Here is a 6,840-nt window from a genome sequence, read left to right as displayed (position 1 = left end):
CCCCCTGCTTTGCCGAGAACAGGAGGGAGCGAGAAGAGAACTGGAGGGTAAACAGCCCAAGCAGGGCGCGTGTTAAAGAGAGAACGTTATAAAGTGATTCAAAAGGGCCTCCAAGCAAACGAAGGCAGACTTACACATTTACACCCACTTTCAGGGCCTGTTAGAAAAATGGACCCAAAACTGGCCAAAAAAAAAAAAAACCAAAAAAAAAAACAAACCTTACTTTATTTTATCCTTCTAATTTCTTTAAAAAATATTTCTCCTCTTCTTTGCCTCAAAGATCCATTTTCCCCGCTTTTGCCCCAGAATCTATGCATTTCTAATTCTAAACTTTGTTAAAACCTTGTTTAAATCCTCCTCGAAGCTTCCCCAATTTTTCTTTTCTCCTCTTTCTCCTCAATCCCTATTACACTGTCTGTATTGGTCTCAAGGCACTAAGAGCTTTCCCATGTATGTTAGCGACTGTTAATATGTATTGCTCAAGATCAGGGCTTGGGGTCTTTATTTTTCATGCAGTTGTTAATAGAAGATTACACATTGTTGACTATCAGTAAGTATATTTACTGAATAATTACATGTAAGAAAACTCATAATATTGCCACTATTCCTACTTAGTAATTTTAGTCTTACTGTACTCCCCACAATTTTCTCATCATCTTTACAATTTTGGATAACAAAGTTAAGAGAACACAATTATTTTTCTTTTTGATCCCTTTTTATTTTTATTTTATTTTATTTTATTTATTTTTTTAAAGATTTTATTTATTTATTTGACAGAGAGAGATCACAAGCAGGCAGAGAGGCAGGCAGAGAGAGAGAGGGGGAAGCAGGCTCCCCGCTGAGCAGAGAGCCCGATGTGGGGCTCGATCCCAGGACCCTGAGACCATGACCTGAGCCGAAGGCAGAGGCTTTAACCCACTGAGCCACCCAGGCGCCCCTTTGATCCCTTTTTAAAGGAAATTTATTTCATTGTGGTTATATAGATGAGACTCCTTAGCCTGGGATTCAAAATATCTTGTCCCACCTAAATATCTAAAAGCACATGAAATTTTGAATGAGTGGTGCTTTTCTTTTTGCTTTTTTTTTTTCTTTTGAGTGAGTGCTTTAAGCTAATTGTTCCCCTCTCCCTCCTTTTTTTTTTTTTTTTAACATGGTCAGTTTTGTAGAGCTTGAAATAAAACTATTCCTTCCAACTAATATTTATTGAATACTAGCTATGGGCCAGGCATGCTCTTGGCATTTGAAATACATCAGGAAATAAAACAGGCTATTTTTTCTTTGTATGCTAGTGAGAGTAATAATAAACATGAAAAATGAATTGTATGTTTTCTTGAGGTGGTGTATAATATGAAGGAAATAATAAAATGAAGTTAGTAAAAGCATCTGTTTTTGGCTCAGGTTATGATCCTGGGTCCTGGGATCGAGGCTGTGTGTCAGGCTCCCTGCTTCTCCCTCTCCCTCCGCCATTCACCCCACTTGTGCTCTCTGGCTCTCTCTATCTCTCTGTCAAATAAATAAATAAAATCTTTAAAAAGAAAAAGTGTCAGGATAGAGGTATGGGCTGGTCACCATTTAAATAGGGTGGTTAGAGTTAGCCTCTTTGTGAAAGTAGAGTCAGTGATCCAGGTGTGTGGAAGAGGGGCTTTCCACACAGAACGAACAGGATGTAAAGGGCATAAGTGGTCAAGTGCTTAAAACAGCTGTTTCTAGACTTTTTAGTTGCAGGGAGCAACAAGTGTCCATTTTTTTTTTTTCCACAGTGTCTCTAGACCAAAAGGACCACACAGTTCTGTTCCTTAATTAGGTTGTCATAAAAAACTTAACGAGTATTTTTGTCTGAATAACTTATGCACTAAAACTAATGCACATATATAGTATTTTTTTCATTCTCAAATAACCACAGTTATTTATAAATGGACTGTGTGTGCATTTTGGGTACTCAGCTTGGTTGAGCTGGTGGGATGTGGTTAATTTTGGATATGTTCTGCAGGCAGAGGTAATGGGATATATTGATGGATTTGGTGAAACATGAGGAAGAGAGAGGAATCAAGGATGACTCTGAGGTTTTGGGGCTGAGGAACCGCAAGGAAGGAGTTACCGTCAGGAGAGTAAGCCGGTGTCAGGAGCTCCATTCTGACACGTTCAGTGTCAGGTGTGTCAGTTAGACACGAAAGCAGAAATAACAGCTAGGTAGCCGGGTGTGTGAGTGGGACGTTGAGAAGGGAGGCAGATTTGGGGATGTATATCATGGTATTTAAAGCTGTGGAGCTAAATGAGACAAAACAGTTAATTGTTAAACCTTAAGAAAGTTAATTAAAAATAATCATAGTAATCTTGATACACAAATTTTTTCAACAAAACAACAAAAAATTGACAAGTGAAGTATGTCTGAGGTCCAGTGCTACTTGTGCATCATGACCTAATACCTATCAAGTGATGCCGAATGTTTGCAGAACATCTGGTAAGAACAGGTAGCAGTTTTCTTTTCTGTGTGTTTTAAATGGCAATTTAGTAAACCTGGAAATTACAATCTTAATTTTCATGTAAAATTGGCTTGGCATGAGGCAGCTGGATGGTTCAGTCGTTAATATCTGCCTTCGGCTCAGGTCATGATCTCGGGGTCCTGGGATCAAGCCCCACATCGGGCTCCCTGCTCAGTGGGAAGCCTGCTTCTCCCTCTCCCATTCCCCCTGCTTGTGTTCCTTCTCTCTGGGTCTTTCTCTCTGTGTCAAATAAATAAATAAAGTCTAAAATAAAATAAAGTTGTCTTGGCAAAGAAGCTATTTTATTCACATTTGTTCTAGCTGCTTGATTTGGTTTCCTCACTTCAAAATCAAATTCCCTTAAATAAGTTTGATAGAAAATGTGTTGAATTATATTTTATTCTAAAACAAAAACTCAACTGTCTCACTTTCTTACTGAAACCTACGATGTCAACAGCTTTATTCTTTATTCCCAAGGTGTCATTATCTGACACCATAACGATTGTTATTATTGTGATTTCTGTATGTTCTCATCGTCAAACAGGCCTCTTCTCTCTCTCTCTCTTTCCTGTCCAGCCTGGATCTCAAGATCGTTCATCTGAACTATACTTTCACTGGCTATATCGATCAGGGCTCAGGTAGGAAAATAGAACCACATTGGACATTTAAAATATGTGGAATTCAACATAAAGAATTAATGACATATGACAGATGAGCTGAAAAACCTAGCAAGGGATGGTGGAAAATTCAGAGATTAGTAAAAACACAAAGTTGCTACCATCCCAGGGCTGAAGAGAAGACATGAATGGGTAGTAGCATCCCCGTACTCCAGAAGCTGGGGCTTAGTGAAGCGGACCGGAATTATGGCCAGGACTGTAGGAGGTTGTGTCCTGGTAGGAGCTGGTGTCCTGAAGGGACAGTACGCGCGAAGGGTTGGAGGACATAGAGCTGCTTCCAGAAATACCCAGTCAGAGCGGAGCGAGAAGGGGGCTCAAAGAGCCCTGGTGTATCTATCATTCACTCCAGTCAGAAAAAGAGCAATCACATGTATTATTAATTATTTAACCAGCTACACACTATTTATTGAATAAACGAGCAAGCATGTAACTGATGTAGTGAGAAGGGTCCGCTGAGCCACAGGCAGAGCCCTGAGTGAGAATTCTGGAATTCTCCAAATTTCCATTCTACATGAGAATACAATCAATGGAAGCCCAAGAAGGAAGGGGATAATCCCTCCCTCAGAGATGGCTCAGACGCAGACCCATCAGACAACTGGCCCCACTTGTGACTGAGTTGGGCCACCAGCGTTTTCAAGTCAATCATGTGTCATTTCAGAGGCATCGTCCTTTTTTTGAGAAAGCTTTTGCTCTTTTTGCCTGTAATCATGCTGGCGTGGACCCACGCCTGCTCAGTGTACTGCGTATTGCCTGTGACAAACGCATTTCTGTCCTTGAAGTTTGTGTCATAGTCAGCCTGGTAGAAGATGGAGGCTTGCTGCTTGGCAGCAAGGGTGGGGCAGCTCTTCAAGCCCAGCAGGACAGAGCATCTTTCAGGGTGATCGCAACAAGAGTGGTCATGGCTGTGGTTTTCACGCATTGCCTTGGGTCTGTGGCGGGTCCAGAGGTAGATCAGTCGCCACCACAGACTCCCTCGAGGGTGCAGGCTTCCTGCCCCCCTGGCTCTGCACGTCCAGCCCTGGCACAAGGCCACTTCCTTGACCCGTCCCTTCCCACGGTGGCTCCTCCCACACTTGTCACTCATAACAGCAGGAGTTTAATATGGAAACTGGCCATGTAGATGCTGGAATACTGAAATGCTAAGAGAGGAACACCCGGTAGCACAGAGACAGTGAGGAAGAAGCAAGAAGCTCCCATCCCAGAGCCTGGGAAACAAAAGGGAGAGGCTGAGCGCGCTTGAACGGAGGAGCTTGCAGCCAGGCCCGCAGAACTAGGGCCCAGTCGGCCGCAGAGCAGGCACTGCCTGGCTGTGCTAGAAGCTCAGGGGCTTGGAAAGCAGTCCCCGTGCCCCGGGGCTCAGATCTCTGGGGAGAGGACTGGAGCCGGCTCTATGCCAGATCTTCAAGGAGGCGTGACAAAGCCAGTTGCGGAAGAACAGAAAGAACTGAAAACTGGAATCACTTCTACCTGAAGTAGCCACCACGGCAGGAGTGAAAAACCATTGCTGAAGAAAGCAAACAGGAAGGAACTCAGCTTCTTTCCCTTCTTCCCCTTCCACGTTCCTCTTAGAGTTCCCAATTTATAGAGCCCAGCAGGGGTCAGCTAGCAGGAGGGAAAACTGAATTCCAGCTAAAAAGTCCAGAGCAGAGTATAAAAAGGTGGCTGTGGGGCTTAGAGAAGTTAGGATAATAATGCAGCCATTGCCCCTCCCCCATCTTCTACCTGTGCTTCCCGATGACTGAATGGACCTAAAGCTAGTTGACAATGGTACCTAGAAAGTGTAATTGCCTACAGAGCAAGGGAAGGGCAGGAAATGGTCTGAAAACAACAGCCAAATGGCTACCACACCAGTATTCTTTATTCTTCTGTACTACTGTCACCTACTCCTTAGATGAACAAAAATCCAACGCAAGATCAAAGACCCTGTCTAGCTTCTGTGCTCTGTACCCAGGGTTGACAAACTATGGCAAATCAAACCCACTACTTTTTGTAGACTGCAAGTTCAAAATGGTTATTACATTTTTTAATGATTAAAAAAACTCCAAAAAAGATTATTTCATGGCATAAAAATCATGAAATTTAATTTTCAGTGTCCACAAATAAAGTTTTATTGGAACGCAGCCATGACTTTTAATTTACATGTTGTATGCTTCCGCACTACAGAAGCAGAATTGAGTAGTTGTAACAGGACCACACAACCTCTAATGTGTACTGTCTGGCTCATGCCCACTGTTTTATACCCAGGAAGTGAAATGCAGCATAGAAATCATACATCCAGGCGGATTAATATTCACTCTCAAGGCCACATGTTATTATACCTGAACTTGGTTCATTCCCTCTCGCCTTTCATTTAACATCTGGTATAGGTCTTCACTTTCCTCAAGTCTCTACATCCAACACTTTACACCAAGCCACAGGCCATGTTTCATACTTCATTAAAGAAATTGGGTTAAAAAGAAATTGTTCTTTACTTGCTGCTCAAGAGCTACAAACATAGATACTTCCAAACTCTGCCTTTCCTTCTTCCAGTTGTGGTGAACGAGGTATGTCTCCTCAAATTTAAGAGTACGCATTTCACCTGTGCTCTTGACTTGAACCTGTCCCATCTGCTCCTTCACCATCATTCCAACTCCTATCGTCAACCTTCTGTCTCCCCTCTAGAGACACTACAGAGTAGTAGTCAGGAATGCAGACTTCTAAATCTGGACAACTAGGCTCTGATTCTATCTCTACTACTTACTAATTCTGTAACCATTAACAATTTCTCTTAATCTGTATTACCCTCAGCATACTTCTTTGTAAAAAAAATTGTTCATAATGGCCAAAATTAGCAAGACAGGAAACAACATGTGTTGGAGGGGATGTGGAGAAAGGAGAACCCTCTTACACTGTTGGTGGGAATGCAAGTTGGTGCAGCCACTTTGGAGAACAGTGCAGAGATTCCTCAAGAAATTAAAAATAGAGCTTCCCTATGACCCTGCAATTGCACTACTGGGTATTTACCCCAAAGATACAGATGGAGTGAAAAGAAGGGCCATCTGTACCCCAATGTTCATAGCAGCAAGGGCCACGGTCACCAAACTGTGGAAAGAACCAAGATGCCCTTCAACGGACGAATGGATAAGGAAGATGTGGTCCATATACACTATGGAATATTATGCCTCCATCAGAAAGGATGAATCCCCAACTTTTGTAGCAGCATGGACAGGACTGGAAGAGATTATGCTGAGTGAAATAAGTCAAGCAGAGAGAGTCAATTATCATATGGTTTCACTTATTTGTGGAGCATAACAAATAGCATGGAGGACAAGGGGAATTAGAGAGGAGAAGGGAGTTGGGGGAAATTGGAAGGGGAGATGAACCATGAGAGACTATGGACTCTGAAAAATAATCTGAGGGTTTTGAAGGGGCTGGGGGTGGGAGGTTGGGGGAACCAGGTGGTGGGTATTAAGGAGGGCACAGATTGCATCAAGCACTTGGTGTGGTGCAAAAACAATGAATACTGTTATGCTGAAAATAAATTTAAAAAAAAATTGTTCATAGAATTATTGTAAGCATTGAGTAAAATGGTTCATGGTAACCCTTAGTGTCCTGCCTGGCCTATAATGTGTTTAATACATTTTAGCTATTTTCAAAGTACCACTAAATTTTTGCTACGACCACTCCAACCTCTAAAAATA

This window comes from Lontra canadensis, unplaced genomic scaffold, assembly GCF_010015895.1.
Source record: "Lontra canadensis isolate GAN:19392208 unplaced genomic scaffold, GSC_riverotter_1.0 scaffold1, whole genome shotgun sequence".
Taxonomy (NCBI): Eukaryota; Metazoa; Chordata; class Mammalia; order Carnivora; family Mustelidae; genus Lontra; species Lontra canadensis.
This window is presented reverse-complemented; position numbering follows the sequence as displayed.